The following is an 18198-nucleotide window of genomic DNA, read 5'->3' as shown; positions in this document are numbered from 1 at the left end:
CATGCAGAAGAATGGGGTTGGATTTCAACTTTCCAATTATATAAACAATAACTAACTTCAAATGAATCAATGCTCAAACTATAAGAGCTAACCATAAAAATCTTAGGAGAGAACATAGATATAAATATTCATGATTTAGATTTGGAAATAAATTTTTAGATATGACACCAAAAGCATTAACAACAAAAGAAAATATAGATAAATTGGAATTGATAAAAAGTATAAGATATTACAAAATTAGTGAAATACAACTTACAGAATGTAGACTATATAAAGAATTCTTATACTTCAACATCACCACGACCACCTACATTATCTAATTTAAAAATGGATAAAGGGCTTGGATAAACAAACATATCTCCAGGGAAGATATGCAAATGACCAAGAAACAAGATGTTCAACATTATTAGTCTTTAGGGAAATGCACTTAAAATCACAATGAGACATCATAAAATATCTACTAGGATGAATGTAATTTTATACAATAAAGAATAATATTTTGGTGAGGATATAGAGAAATTGGAAACTTCCCCAGTTGCAGATGGGAATATAAAATGGTGTAGCCACTGTAGAAAGAAGTTTGGTAGCTTCTCAGAAAAGTAAATCATTCCATATACAGATATATACACCAAAAAATTGAAATTAAGAACTCAGATACTTGTATGCCAACATTTATTATAAAATTATTCATAAAAGTCAAAATGTGGGAACAATCCCAGTGTCTATCAGCAGATGAATGGATAAGGAAAATAGAGTATATTCTTGTAATAAAATATTTTTCACCAATAAGAGAGTAATGTTCTGATACAGGTGACAACATGAACAAAGCTTGAAAACATTATGCTGAGTGAAATAAACTAGACATGAAAGGACTAATATTGTGTGACTCCACTTACATTGTGTTCATAAAGTCATGGTGCACTTTTGACCGGTCACAGGAAAGCAACAAAAGACGATAGAAATGTGAAATCTGCACCAAATAAATGGAAAACCTTCCCAGTTTCTGTAGGATGATGTGGCAGCATGTGCGCATGCACAGGTGATGATGTAACACCGTGTATACAGCGGAGCAGCCCACGGCCATGCCAGTCGAGATGGGGACGGTACAGAGGAAAGTTCAGTGTGTTCTGTGGCTCGCTAAATTCAAATCCATGACCAAAGTGCTATGTGAATGTCAGCGCGTTTATAACGAAGGGCCACCACATAGGAATAACATTACTCGGTGGGATAAGCAGTTGAAGAAAACCAGCAGTTCGGTGGAGAAACCCTGTTCTGGTAGGCCATCAGTCAGTGACGAGTCTGTAGAGGCTATATGGGATAGCTACCTAAGGAGCCCTAAAAAATCTGTGCGTGAGTCCACATCGAACTGCACTGAATGGGTATGAAACTGGGCAGTATTTTATCTTTTCTTACTGGCGAGTAGTATTCCATTGTATATATGTACCACATCATCTTTATCCAATCCTCTATTGAAAAACACTTTGGTTGTCTCCATGTCTTGGCCACTGTGCATAGTGCTGCAATGAAAATGGAGGTGCATATGCTTTTCAAACAAATGTTTTCAAGTTTTTCAAGTATATGTCCAGTAGAGGGGTTGCTGGGTCATATGGTAACTTTATTCTTAATTTTTTGAGGAACTGCCATACTGTTTTCCACAGTGGTTATACCAATCAACATTCCTACCAGCAGTGATTGAGGGTTTCCTTTCCTCTATAACCTCTCCAACACTTGTTATTTTCTGTGTTGTTGATAATAGGTGTGAGGTGATATTTCATTGTAGTTTTTATTTGCATTTACTTAATAACTAATGAAGTTGAGCATCTTTTCATATATCTGTTGGCCATATCTATGTCTTCACAGGAGAAGTTCTCTGTGTATTTTAGTTGGATTATTTGTTTGGTATGAAGTTGTATGAGTTCTTTATATATTTTAGATATTAACTCCTCATTGGAGCTATCATGTAAAAATATCATCTTCCATTTGGTTGGTAGCCTTTGGTTATGTTATCAATTTCTTTTGCTTTGCAAAAGCTTTTTAGTTTGGTAAAGTCTCATTTATTTATTTATTTAGCCTTTACTTCCCTTGCTTTTAGAGTCAAATTTATAAAATGTTCTCTGCAACCATGGTCCGTAATTTTAGTATCTATGATTTCGTCTATGTAATTGATTTTTTCAGATCTTATATTTAGGTGTTTGCTCCACTTTTCATTAATTTTTGTGTGTGGGACAAAAAATGTAGTCTAGTTTCATTGTTTTTCATGTAACTTTCCAATATCTTTAGTACTATTTATTGAAGAGACATTCTTTTCCCCATTGTATTGTTTTGGCTCCTTTGTGAAAAATTATTTGCTCATATACCTGTGGGTTTATTTGTGGTCTCTCAATTCTGTTCTATTTGTCTATATGTCTGTTTTTCTTAAAATACCAGGCTATTTTGATTATTGTAGCTCTGTAGTATAATTTTAGGTCAGATAGTGTGATACCTCTGGCTTTATTTTTTTTTACTCAGGATTGCTTTGGCTATTTGGGGATTTTTGTGATTCTATACAAATCTGATGATTTTTTTTGGTTCTATTTCTTTAAAAAATGACATTGAGATTTTGATGGGTATTGCATTAAATTTGTATATTAGTTTGAGTAATATGAATATTATAACTATGCTGATGCTTTTAGTCCATGAACACAGAATATTTTTCCATTTATTGTGTCTTTATTAAACTCTTCCAAAAAATTGAAGGAGAGGCAATACTTATTTTTTCAAAAAATATTTTTTAAAATTCCTTTTAGAAGAGGTGAGAGAGAGAGAGAGAGAGAGAGAAAGAGAAGCAGAAAGCATTAACTCCCATATGTGCCTTGACCAGGCAAGCCCAAGGTTTTAAATCAGCAATCTCAGCATTCCAGGTCGATGCTTCATGCACTGCGCCACCACAGGTCAGGTGAAAGCCAATACTTCTTACCATATTTTATGAGATCAACACAGTCCTGATACCAAAACCTGGCAAAGACAATACTAAAAAATAAAAATAAAAACAAATATCTCTGATGAATATAGTTGCAAAAATCGTGAACATATTAGCAAGTTGAATATAAAAATACATTAAGTTATAATACATCATGATCAAGTGGAGTTTATTCCAAGGGGACAAAGATGGCTCAACATATGCAAATCGGTTAATGTAATACACCACATAAACAAAACAAAAAACAAAATTACTGATTCTATCAATAGATGCAGAAAAGACATTCAATAAGATAAAACATCCACTTATCATTAAAACACTCAATAAAATGGGTATAAAAGGAAAGTACCTCAACATAATGATTATATATGACAAAACCTCAAATATTATCACTCAATTGTAAAAAAAAAAAACCCCAAAACTGTAAGCTTTTTTTCTAAAATCATGAACAAGACAAGATTGCCTACTCTCACCACTTTTATTTAACATAGTGCTGGAAGTCTTAGCCAAAGCAACCAGCAAGAGAAAAAAATAAAAAGTGTACAAATTGGGAAAGAAGTTAAAGTGTCACTTTTTGCAGATGTAATGATTCGGTAAAAAGAAAACCCCAAATATTCCACAGAAAACTATTAGAAAAAATAAACAAATACAGTAAAGTTGCATGAGACAAAATTGATTTACAAAAATCAACTGCTTTTCTATATGCTAATAATTAAACTTTAGAAAAAGAAATAAACAAAAGAAAAGGTTTTTTTGCAATTGTCACAAAAAACAATAAAATACCTAGTAATAAACTTAGCAAAGGATGTGAAGGACCCATATATTAAAAACTACAAAGCATTAAAAGGGATTGAGAAAGACACAATGAAATGGAAAAATATTTTTAAAAAATAACTAGTAGGGAAAGAATGCCCTCTTGAGAGCCAAAAGAATTTAGTAAATTAATCTATGGATAACAAATGTCACACTCAAACTGAGTGCATATTCTGTTATTAATTCTACCACAAAAAAGACAAATAAATGAATCACATAGTACAAACAAACAATGTAAATGGAGGCAAAATGTCATGTGTCATGTGCTACCCCTATATCTTTTCTCAGTCAAAGATTTCTGTTACTTACTCTAATAAAACTGCATTGATTTTTTTAAAATAGTGATTCACATTTTAAATTTGATTACAAAGACTACTCTCCCATCTTCTCTCTCTCTCTCTTTCTCTCATCACCCACTTTTGGAGAGACCACCTGCAATGTCCTCACAGCACTCAATGCAGGCTTGTGAAAAGAGAGACCAACGTCAGGATGGAGGTTTTGACAACCAGCCAGAATCAATCACCACACAAGAGTCAATGTCCCTCCCTTCTGGTGGCATAATCTCAACTCAAGTTTTGCCTGTGACCTCATGATGACACGGAGGCAAAAGGATAGAGATAAGCTACACTTGAATTTAAAAACCTCAGAATCCATGTAAGATAATACATATTTGTTATTTCTAGCTAATAATTTTGAGGGTGCCTTGTTTTGCACCAAGGATAACTAATACTTAACTTATACCTTACCCAAAATTTAAGATTTAATGTTTATATACCAAATAATCTTTTGTGTTAGGAAAAGTAAGGTTACTTACTCTCAGATTAAGGTGAAATAATGCAAAAAGATTTACTTCAAATTGTCTTCATTATTTCTCAAAAACATAGTTAAATAACTTTTTCATGTATTTTTTGCTCATTATTTCCCTAAATAAAGCACATTCAATGATCATTATTATAGAGATACTTGAAGATGGCAGCAGAGTAGGCAGACACACAGACTCCCAGCTCACATCACCAAACTGGATTACAAATTAATTTAGGAACAATCAGCATGAAAAACCAACTCTGGACTACAAGAACAGCTCTAAAAAACCAAGGAGCAAAGAAGAAACCACACCAAGCCTGGTAGGGAGTGCTGAGGAGCAGTGAGTCTCCCCTGCTTACAGGAACCAAGGAGGGGTTAGGTTGAGAGCCCAGAGGGCTCTCACTCTAAATAAAAGAGCAGAAAATATTGCTTGCAGCCACTTGCCTGAGGACCTGAAAACGAGGTGTGTTGAAAGGCCCGGCTTGTCTTCCAAAAAGAAAGGGGAGAGAGACAGACAGTGAGGGGCAGAGGAATGAATGGGACGACCTGAGAAGCTGACACATCCAGTGCTGGAGGTGGCCATAACTGGGGAAGGGGTTGATCCTTCCACCTAACACAAGACAAAAGTGCTTCCAGATGACACATCTCCAGATATCTCTCCAGCTCCAATCAGTGCAACAAGACACAGCTGAAAACAAGAAGTGGGGAGGAGGGGCAGTAACTCAGGTCTCCATGGAGATATGAGATACACCTCCCCCTACAGAATCTGAGAAAACACCCCACCACCAGAGAGAGTAACTGGCAGATCAGGCCTTCAGAATCTCAGGTTACACCCACCGCATTACTAGATACAATTTCAAATAAGCCCCCTGCTGAAATCAGTAAACAAGACTACAAGTGAGAAGAAAACAAACAAATCAAGACTTCAAAGCAGCCCAAATCTGAAAGTGGATTACAAGTAACAGTTGATGCAAACTCAAGAAGACATAGAAATAACACAACTGAAAACTGGAGGCAGACAACTCTAAGCCTAGACTCAACCAGCTCTACAAACAATACACCCAAACACACAAACATAATAGAAGACAGAGAAGTGCAATCCAAATGAAACCACAAGAGAAACCTCCAGGAAATGAACTGAGTGATATGGAATTAACCAAATTTCCTGATGCAGAGTTTAAAATAATGATTGTAAGGATGCTTAGGGATATTAGAACAATAATGGATGGTCATTACAAACACCTAAATAAAGAAAAAGCAAGTATAAAAAAGGACATTAAAATATTAAAAAACAATCAGTCAGAGATGACAAATACAATATCAGAAATGAAGACCACAATGGAAAGAATTAAAAACAGGATGGATGAAGCTGAGGATTGAATCAGCATGTTGGAGGACAAGTTGAACGAAGGCATGGAAGCAGAGCAGAAAAAAAGAAAAGAGACTCAAAAAGTCTAAGGAAACTCTGAGAGAGCTCTGTGACAACATGAAGAGAAATAACATCCATATCACAGGGGTTCCTAAAGAAGAAGAGAAAGAACAAGGGATAGAGACTTTGTTCAATCATATCATAGCTGAAAACTTCCCGAAAATAAGGCAGGAGAAACTCTCACAAGTTCAAGAAGCACAGAAAACTCCATTAAAGAGAAACCCAAAGAAAGCTACACCAAGACACATCATAATTAAAATACCAAAGCTAAGCAATAAAGAGAAAATATTAAAAGCTGCAAGAGAAAAAAAGGCTATCACCTACAAAAGAGCCCCCATAAGGATGACATCAGACTTCTCAACAGACACACTTGAGGCCAGAAAGGAATGGCAAGAAATATTCAAAGTAATGCAGAACAAGAACCTACAACCAAGACTACTTTATCCAGCAAGGTTATCATTTGAAATTGAAGGAGAAATAAAAAGCTTCCAGACCAAAAAAAAAAAAAAAAAAAAAAAAAAAAATTAGGGAATTTATTACAACCAAAGCAATGTGGCAAGAAATGTTAATGGGCCTGTTGTAAACAGATCAAAGTGGGAACAGAATATAGCAAAAGAAAAATACATCTTTAAAGAATAAAATGACAATAAACAACTACATATCAATAGTAACCATAAATGGAAATGAATTAAATGATCCATTCAAAAGACATAGGGTAGCTGCATGGGTAAGAAAACAGAACCCATACATATGCTGTCTACAAGAGACACACCTTAAAACAAAAGATGCAAATAGACTGAGAGTCAAAAGATAAAAAATATATTTTATGCAAATGGAAATAAAAAAAAAAAGCTTGGGGAGCAATACTTATATCTGACAAAATGGACTTTAAAACAAAGGCTACAGTAAGAGATGAAGAAGGCCACTACATAGTGATAAAGGGAACAATCTAACAGGAAGATATAACTATTATAAATATCTACACACCTAATATAGGAGCACCTAAATATATAAAGCAGACTTTGATGGATATAAAGGGCGAGATCAACAGCAATACTATAATAGTAAGGGATTTCAATACCCCACTAACATCACTAGATAGATCCTCAAAAAAGAAAATTAACAGAGAAACTGTAAAGGACACACTAGATCAACTAGATATAATAGATATCTTCAGAACCTTTCACCCTAAAGCAGCAGAATATACATTCTTTTCAAGTGCTCATGGTACATTCTCTAGGATAGACCACATATTAGGCCACAAAAGTGGTCTCAACAAATTAGAGATGATTGAAATCATATCAAGAATTTCCTCTGATCACAATGGCATGAAACTAGAAATCAACCACAGTAGAAAAACTCAAAAATTCTTAAAAACATGGAAACTATATAGCAGGTTGTTAAATAATGAATGGATTAACAATGAGATAAAGAAAAAATAAAAAAAATTCCTAGAAATGAATGATAATGAGCATACAACAACTCAAAATTTATGGAACACAGCAAAAGCAATACTGAGTGGAAAGTTCATAGCACTACAGGCACACTTTAAGAAGCTAGAAAAAGCTCAAATAAACAACTTAAGCCTGCATCTAAAAGACCTAGAAAAAGAACAGCAACTAAAGCCCAAATGTAGTAGAAGGAAGGAAATAATAAAGATCAGAGCAGAAATAAATGACATAGAGGCTAAAGAAACAATACTGAGGATCAATGAAACCAGGAGCTGGTTCTTTGAAAAGGTAAACAAGATCGATGAACCTTTAACTAGACTCACCAAGAAAAAGAGAGAGAGGACTCAAATGAATAAAATTAGAAAAGAGAGTGGAGAAATAACAAGTGACACAACAGAAATACAAAATATTGTAAGAAAATACTATGAAGAACTGTATGCCAAAAAACTAGACAACCTAGATGAAATGGACAAATTCCTTGAAACATACAATCTTCCAAAAATAAATATGGAAGAATCAGAAAACCTAAACAGACCAATTACAACAAATGAGATCAAAACAGTTATAAAAAAAACTCCCAACAAAGAAATGTCCTGGGCCTGATGGCTTCACAACTGAATTCTACCAAATATTCAAAGAAGAACTAACTCCTATCCTTCTCAGGCTATTTCAAAAAATTCAAGAGGAAGGAGGACTTCTAAGTTCCTTTTATGAGGTAAGCATAATTCTGATTTCAAAACTAGGCAAAGACAACACAAAGAAAGAAAATTATAAGCCAATGTCCCTGATGAATTTAGATACTAAAATCCTCAACAAAATATTAGCAAACCAGATCCAAAATATATGAAAAATATCATACACCATGATCAAGTGGGATTTTTTCTGGGCAGGCAAGCCTGGTACAATATTCGGTAAAAAATTAATGTGATTCATCACATAAACAAAGGGAAGGAGAAAAACCACACGATAATTTCAATAGATGCAGAAAAAGCATTTGATAAAATCCAGCACCCATTCATGATCAAAACTCTCAGCATGTTGGGAATACAGGGAATATACCTCAACATGATAAAGGCCATATATGACAAACCCACAGCCAGCATCATACTCAATGGGAAAAAATTAAAAGCAATCCCCTTAAGATTGCTTAAGGAAAAAGGCAGGGGTGTCCCATTTCACCACTCTTATTCAAAATAGTCCTGGAATTCCTAGCCACAGCAATCAGACAAGAAGAAGAAATAAAAGGCATCCAAATTGGAAAAGAAGAAATAAAACTATTATTATTTGCAGATGATATGATATTGTACATAGAAAACCTTAAAGTCTCAATCAAAAAACTACTGATCCTGTTAAATGAATTCAACAAGGTGGCAGAATATAAAATTAATACTCAGAAATCAGAGGCATTTTTATAAACTAACAAGGAAATGTCAGAAAGAGAAATTAAGGAAACAATCTCCTTCACTGTTGCAACGAAATTAATAAAGTACTTAGGAGTAAATTTAACAAAGAGATTAAAGACTTGTACTCGGAAAATTATTAAACATTGATAAAAGAAATCAAGGAAGATACAAACAAGTGGAAGCATATACCATGCTCATGGTTAGAAAGAATAAACATTATTAAAATGTCTATATTACCCAAAGCAATTTACAAATTCAATGCAATTCCTATTAAAATACCAATGATATACTTCAAAGATATAGAGCACATATTCAAAAAATTTATATGGAACCAAAAAAGAACATGAATAGCCTCAGCAATGTTGAAAAGGAAGAATAAAACGGGAGGTATCACACTTCCCAATATCAAGTTATACTACAAGGCCATTGTACTCAAAACAGCCTGGTACTGGCATAAGATTGGGCATATAGATCAATAGAACAGAACAGAGAACTCAGAAATAAACCCACAGCTCTATAGATAACTGATACTTGACAAAGGAGATAAGAGCATACAATAGAGCAGGGGTCCCCAAACTTTTTACACAGGGGGCTAGTTCACTGTCCCTCAGACTGCTGGAGGCCAGACTATAAAAAAAACTATGAACAAATCTCTATGCACACTTCACATATCTTATTTTAAAGTAAAAAAAAAACAACAACAACAATAACAACAACAACAAAAAAAAACGGGAACAAATACAGTATTTAAAATAAAGAACAAGTAAATTTAAATCAACAAACTGACCAGCATTTCAATGGGAACTATGGGCCTGCTTTTGGCTAATGAGATAGTTAATGTCCGGTTCCATATTTGTCACTGCTAGCCGTAACAAGTGATATGACGTGCTTCAGGAGTCGTGACACATGTGTCCCTCGTCACCGGAAGTAGTACTGTACGTGAGCGACACCGCACTTTGCGGTGCTACCACATACAGTACTCCAGGAGCACAGGGTGCGGATGCATCCTGTGCTCCTCTCACTGACCACCAATGAAAGAGGTGGCCCTTCTAGAAGTGCAGCGGGGGCCAGATAAATGGCCTCAGGGGGCCGCATGTGGCCCGCGGGCCGTAGTTTGGAGACCCCTGCAATAGAGTAAAGACAGCCTCTTCAACAAATGGTGTAGGGAAAATTGGACATGTACTTGCAAAAAAATGAAACTATACTACCAACTTACATCATTAACAAAAATAAACTCAAAATGGATAAAGGACTTAAATGTAAGCCGTGAAACCATAAGCATCTTAGAAGAAAACATAGGCAGTAAGCTCTCCAAAATCTCTTGCAGCAATATATTTGCCGATTTTTCTCCACGGGCAAGTGAAATAAAAGACACGATAAACAAATGGGACTATATCAAACTTAAAAGCTTTTGCACAGCTAAAGACAACAAGAACAGAATAAAAAGACAAACTACACAATGGGAGAACGTATTTGACAATACGTCTGATTAGGCGTTAATAACCAAAATTTATAAAGAACTTGTAAAACTCAACACCAGGAAGACAAACAATCCAATCAAAAAATGGGCAAAAGAAATGAATAAACACTTTTCCAAAGAGGACATACAGATGGCCAATAGGCATATGAAAAAATGCTCAACATCACTAATCATAAATGCAAATTAAAACCACAATGAGATATCACCTCACACCTGTCAGAATGGCGCTCATCAACAAAACAACACAGAATAAGTGCTGGCGAGGATGTGGAGAAAAGGGAACCCTCCTGCATTGTTGGTGGGAATGCAGACTGGTGCAGCCACTGTAGAAAACAGTATGAAGATTCCTCAAAAAATTAAAAATCGAACTGCCTTTTGACCCAGCTATCCCACTTTTAGGAATATACCCTAAGAACACCATAGAACTGTTCCAAAAGGAGAAAAGCATGCCCATGTTTATGGCAGCATTGTTCACAATAGTGAAGATCCGGAAACAGCCCAAGTGTTTGTCAGTGGACAAGGGGATTAAAATGCCTTGGTACATATATACTATGGAATACTACTCAGCCATAAGAAATGATGACATCGGATCATTTACAACAACATGGATGGACCTTGATAACATTATACTGAGTGAAATAAGTAAATCAGAAAAAAACTTGAGAACTATATGAATCCATACATAGATGGGACATAATAATGAGACTCAGAGACATGGATAAAATGTGATGCTAAGGGAGGATGAGGGGGAAGAAGGAGGGAGGGGGAAGGGAGGGGCACAAAGAAAACTAGATAGAAGGTGACTGAAGACAATTTGACTTTGGGTAAGGGGTATGCAACATATTCAAATGTCAAAATAATATGGAGATGTTTTCTCTGAACATATGTACCCTGATTTATCAATGTCACCACGTTAAAATTAATAAATTAAAATTAAACAAAAATATACATGACTTAAAATGTAAACAAAAAATAATTTTTTTTCACTCATATTGTGCAGACCTATGAAGCAAATTAAAATATAAAACATTGAAATGTGTTTCCAGCAGTTGTTTTATTGGTGCAAGATCTGCAAGAAATAATAAAAACTGATTCAAAGTGATAATGCAAAATATCAGCAGATACAACATCAAAACCTGTTATTGCTATTCACCAAAAGAAATTTTTCATTGGATTGAAAGGTACACACCATATTACAGTGACATTTATGATGATGGTTGCAATTTAGGGGTAAAAAAGTTACTTTATTTCAGAATCAGCTTAATAGCTTAAATTGCAATGAGGCAAAAGTTATTAATATAACACTTAAGGGAAATAAGATCACCTCATAAATAAAACCAACTGCAGAAAAACATATTTTCAGGTGATGTAATAATAGTGTTTAATTAAATAATTGAAGATATTATGAGGTCAAAGTGAAAAAGCAATTATAAAACTAAAAATATATAATTAATCTGCCCTTGGGTATTTGCAATAAAGATAGCTAATATACTTTGCACCTGTAAAAAATATAATATTGTGAACATCATATTAAACTTTCATTTATGTGGAAATAATTAGAGTATACAAATGTTTATGAAACTTTTTAATTAATTATCAATTGGTTTTTTTGATCCATGAAACAAAATTTGCTGGAGGCAAACTAAAAATTCTGTTCATTTAAACAGTGTTAAGTGACAATCTAATAAAATTAAGAGTAACAAAAGGAAAGAATTACCCTTTTAGTTTAGATTGTCATAGCTAGAACTGTGCTTCACTTTAAGAATGATTTAGTTTTAATTCATTTGGATATGCCTAGGCCCTAGCATACTGAAGTAACAAATGTATTTAATGAACATGATGACTGTAGTTCAAGTGAATTCTACACTTATAAAAATCATCAAAGACGTACAAATCCCTGCCTCTTAGTTGAAGCCTTCTTGACAAAGAGCCGTAGTGTATCTCGAAAATAATAGAAGATGGTAGTTTTTAGGGGGTGGCTATTCTGAGAGCTGTGGTGAAGCATAGTGGCTAAGGTGGTCAGTGTGAATGATATTGACTTAAACATAGCCGGTTATGTGGGTGTTGTGAGTGGGTGTAGACTGGGAGATGACTAGGCTTGAAATCCGTGCTTTGAGAGTTAGGAAACTTAGGTGATCAGTGGCTGTTGTGAGCAGTGGTGGCATTTCCACAGTAGAAGGAGTCTTTTTATTCATTCTGGGAAGAAGACAAGACTTTTGAGAATGATAGACACACTTTGTAACCTTCAGGAATGAAAGCTACCCGATTGCAGTGGAAAAGACAGAATTCTGTATTTCCACCTAAACTATTTTAAATGCTCTTATTAAAATTAACCTCCCCATAACCTGTCCAAAACACTAAAAATAACCAAACTCATAAAATTAATATTTTCTTGTCTTAGATTGTGCTACCCTGGGGAAAGAAACACAAAGATTTGATTGGAAGTTTATTTTGAGGGAATTTCAGGGAGTATGCTTCAGGGAGGGGGTTAGTCAGTCAAGAACAAAAAGGAAGCTGATTGCTGGTAAGTAACTTCTGTGGGTCACTGGAGCTACAGCTGCAGGAGACCTTTGAGAGACCATTGAAATGTGCTTCAGTGATGTCTTACCTATAAGGTAGGAAACTGGGTTTGTTGTTTTATTTTTATCTATAAACTCCTTTCATCATTGGTGGAGGGTCGCTCTCAGGGGCACTAAATCCTTATCATGTTCAGTGAAAGCCCTCGGCAGATAGGTAGGTGTTTGCAGTAGGAGGCAGTTAGCTTAAACACAAACCGCATCCTGAAAATATTTACTGAGTGGATGCTGTCAATCCCTCACTCAGTCGCAGATCTGTTCCTGATCTCATTCTGTACCTAAAACTTACCACACCTATTCCAACAGGCAGTCTTGTTAGGTACAGTCTCACTTTAAATTAGCTATCAATTGCCATTTTAAGGGTCACTAGTCCCATGTTGAAAAAGAACTTAGTGAGTATCCTCCAACCACTCTGCTGGTTAGAGGTAAAGAGGAGGAAGTTATGTGATGAGAGGCAAAACATACTTCGGGTTGGTAGTGCAAGCATCTGGAAATTATGTCATGACCCAGAGAAGAGGAAATTATTAAAAAGACAAGATGGCATCTTTCCTCTTCTCCAACCTCCCTTCTCTTAATACACCATGTGAACCTGATTTGGATAGATAATATTATTCCAAGTATGCTATGTTAACTATCTCCCTATACCTGCATATAATATTTTGGTATGCATAACTATCAGCTAAAGTCTTTGTTAAAATACGTATCACCAGATATAATCTTACAAGAAATTTAATTCAATTGTCCCTGTGTGAGGTCCAGGACCTTCCAGTTCTAGTAAGTGTCTCCTAATAATTTTAATACAAATAGTCTCTGAACTACTTTTCAGGAATACTATGTAGTATATATCAGCAATATTTACATTTTAATTGAGAATACTTAAAAATAAACATTTTTTTTCTTCTGTACTGTTATCAATGGAAATTTATAAATAGAAGATCCAGAGAGAGTAAGGTCCTGAAAACTCAAATATGGGAAGAAATTAAAATGTTAATATTTCAACTCAGTCCTTCATTCTGATTTTGACCTCCAATTTATCCCAACTTACATAGAAAAATTATAGTGGATCTATTAAGTGCAGTTACCACCCAGAGAGGAATTGGAAGATGCTACTTTCTATAAAACATTTTTAAAATTTGGCAGGAACAGGGTGGGTGGGGTGATCAGTATCCCTTAAAAGCTCTATAAATGTCATTTGTGGGCTGGAAATTATAATGGTGAGTACTGAATAAAACTGAGATCCTTAATCTCAATGAGAAACATAATTGCAGAGGCTGGATACCAGTGCTCCATTAGAGAAAAGGAACATGGCAGAATGACACCTGTAAAGGTGGCCAGCCAAGCATGAGCCCCTAAAATGTCAGCGGTGGACAGTCTGTTAAGGTGCTGCTTAACATGTACAGAATGAAAAGTCTGGGGACTGATTGGTACTTTACTTAAGTGAAACTCTTAAGGATGCTTAGCATCTTACTAATTCTCATATGTTGGTTATAGAAGTGGATCACTTTGAGCAGAAGAAAAATATAATACTTGAAAGTAATCCTATAACATGTCCATAGGTTTAAACAGTGGTCCCTCCTCCAAACATTTCCAGGAGGGACCTGCATATATTTGTGTGTGTGTGTGTGTGTGTGTGTGTGTGTGTGTGTGTGAGAGAGAGAGAGAGAGAGAGAGAGAGAGAGAATCAGGGAATAATTTTTACTTTATTACCATGTTCATCAAAATAGTTATTAAAATGTAAAGCCATTTGTATAGTTAAAATAAAAGCATTTTTTTATATCTAACCAGCACACTAGAGCATTTTAGTTATTCTAGGAAGTAAGATAAATTAATTGAATTGTTAAAAAAATTGGTTTCTTTTCTTATTTATGGATTTTAGGAACAAGCAAATTAATGAAAAGAGATGTTTACATTTTGTAATTTAAATGTCTTTACCAGATTAAATGAGACATGCTTATTCTAATAAATAATAAAGAGGAAAGTCTCTCTCCTTGTAGGAAAATTATTACATTTTACTCCTGACAACATATTACGACTATACAAATATGTTAAATGAATAAATAAAAATTGTATTTTTAATGGTGCATAGTATTTTATATATATTATCAATGACATAATTTTATCCAATGATTTCTCTACCAAATGCAATTTGGAATATTCCAACAGTTTTACTACTAAAAATAATAACGTAATAAACATCCATGTTGTTACAGGCTTAATTGTTCCCTCCCAAATGCATCTATGTTAAAATCCTAAACCATAGCAACTCAGAATTCAACTGTATTTGCAGGTGCCTTTTTAAAAGAGTAATGTTGGGCAGATAAAATATATTATGCTCACTTTGTTAAAGATGGCGCTGCCCACATGAAAACTCATCACCCAGGTGATATTAATGTGTGTTGGGGGCGTGCTGTGGGCAGGCATGATCCTTATAGCCTGGGGCTTGGTTTTAGGACTAAGCCTTTTCCACCCTTTTTGATGTGGGGTGGTGCAATCCCATCATGCCTCTGATAAGTGACTTTGTATTAGAGACTTCCCTATTTTGCATATTGGATTAAAGGTTTTGATTTCTACACTATAAAATGGGGACAGAACAGGAGCTTGCTCTCTTAGTTCCTGAGATTAGCATTAGAGAGGAGAGAGTAGAGAGTAGAGCAGAGAGAGGCCACATGGAGGAGGCCAGGAGAAGCAGCCAAGATAGCGGAGTGTTGAGTGAGAAGCCAGTTTGTGCAGAGTTTGTGCAGGGAGAAGGAAGGAGATGGGGAACAGAGGTGAATAAAGTCTGGTGAGCTAGAAACCTTTGATTCTAGGAATCTCGGATAAGTCAGTAGCTTTGTGAGCACTGAATGTGAGTGGGTTTTGGAGCCCAGTGTGTGTTTTTACTTGCCCACTGGGTGCACGCTAGAATTAAATTTGATGGCCCATCAGTTTTTGGCTCCATTGTTTCTTTACCGACTGTCCAAATCCAGTGTGAACCTGCTTGGGCCAGGCAGCTGTGATAGTGGCCATGGCTACTGGATTTACAAGTAATTAAGTTAAAATAAGATGATCGGGTTGTCTCTAATCTAGTAGGATTGGTGTCTTTATAAGAAAAGATTAAGACACATACAAGTACATAGTGACTACCATGTTAAGATACAGCAAAAACATGGCCATCTATAAGCCAAGGAGATAAGCCTCAGAAGAAACCAACATTGCCTATACCTTGATCTCAGACTTCTAGCATTCTGAAGTATAAGAAAATAAATTTTAGTTGTTTAAATCATCCAGTCTGTGGTGCTTTGTTATGGCAGCCATAGCAAACTAATATAAAAATACAAAATTTTTAAGAGACATATATTTATTATTTTTATGTATTATTCTTTATATAAAGAGTTTTAGTAGTGGAGTATTCAAGGAGTGAGAAGATACACACACACACTGATACATATATTCAATTTCAACATCCTTTTTTTTTTTTTCAGTGTGAGAAAGAAGGAGAGACAGACTGGAAAGGAGAGAGCTGAGAAGAATCAACTCATAGTTGTGTCACTTTAGTTGCTAATTGAATGCTTCTCATATGTGCCTTGACCGGGGGTCTCCAGCAGAGCTAGTGACCCATTACTTAAGACAGTGACCTTTGGGCTCAAGCCAGCAATCATGGGGTCGTGTCTATGACTCAAGCTTAAATTGGAGACTCCATGTTCAAACCAGGTGAGCCCACGCTCAAGTCAGAGACCTCAGGGTTTCGAATTTGGGTCCTTAGCATCCCTCCCTGGTCGATTCTCTATCCAATGCACCACCACCAGTCGGGCTCAACAAGCATTTCTAAACATTTCTAAAGTGTTTATATTAATATATAATGCAATTGTCTCTTTGCCAAAGTTTTGTTCACTTTAAAATTTCTTCCACTTTAATTATTAAATGCGTACATATATTTATATAGTATGTATATATATACATATACATATACAGTACAACAAATTTTTAATAAGTATTAATATATATTACAAATATATTAAGATTTTATTTTTCAGTTACTACTGATTCTATTGAACATGTTTCATATTTGCCAGCTATTTGGATTATTTCTTGTATTATTTAATTCCTGCCTTTGAACCATTTGCACAATTAGTATTGACTTTGCTTGTTTTTCATTGTTTTACCCTCTTGAAAAAAAACTGTAAGAAATCAGGACCAAAAGTTGTAAAAAAAAAGAGACCAGGAGAAATAACAATGGAGAACCGCAGGATAGTAAGTTTATCTTTCTCTTTGTTCTATACATTTATTAATGTAAATAAATATGATGTCATGTGTTATAATCATGTATGTTTTGGAAATCTTAGATTCTTTATTTATATAATGCACTCAAGAGTGACTTTTAAAGTAGCAATGGCTTTCAAATTCTATGAAACCATAAAGTTGAGTATACTGTATAGTAGAAAGTTAGTCTTCTGCAGCAGTAAGTAGGTAATTTACTATTAAATCTATTCAGTAGTAACATGATTTTTCAGAACAACTACAATGTTATTTATGTAGATTTAATATGCAAAATGATAAATTGTGTTTTAAATTATCACCTAGAAAATTAAACTACTGTCTAATGGTTTGCACTGACATTTAATTCTCACAAGTAACAAATTACAGTATTATATTCCATTATATTTTGGAACCTGTTATATCTTTATAGTATTATAAATAATTTATCCTTTTTTCCCACTGGTTCTTATGCTATGTAAATATTCTACAGTATGCTTGTGTTTTATCTATTCTTTTCATGTTAACATAATTTATTTAATTTTACATATTAAGTACCTTATTCTTAAAAATTTAATTGCAACACTAATTTAACACTATTGGTAAAATGTCTCTACATACTTCCTTTTATTTATAATTTATATAGAGAGGACCATTTAACATATTAGTATTAAACACAAATCGCAATGTGAATTCATTGAAACTTTGTAAATGCAAAATGCATCCCTAAAAATTATTATGGAATTAATTGAATTATATCTTAATTTTAACTATTTTAAAAATAATACTATTTTGATGTATTAATAATTTGATACCAATTTTCATTAAACTCTGATCTAATTTAATTACACTTCTATATTTTATATATTAAAAAAAGAACAACCACATTCTGTTTTGAAACAATCTCACTCTCCCCAAAAATCAATCAGTAAGTAGAAAAATGTTTAAAATGATTACTTTAAAAAAAAGAATATTTATTGATTAGGCAGTGCTGCAGAAATTGATAATTATTCTGATAAAAATTGTCATTTCAACTAATAAAGAAGAAAA

The sequence above is a fragment of the Saccopteryx leptura genome, chromosome 1 (assembly GCF_036850995.1).
Source record: "Saccopteryx leptura isolate mSacLep1 chromosome 1, mSacLep1_pri_phased_curated, whole genome shotgun sequence".
In the NCBI taxonomy this organism is placed as follows: domain Eukaryota; kingdom Metazoa; phylum Chordata; class Mammalia; order Chiroptera; family Emballonuridae; genus Saccopteryx; species Saccopteryx leptura.
The sequence above is the reverse complement of the archived record's forward strand: the minus strand, read 5'-3'. Positions refer to the sequence as shown.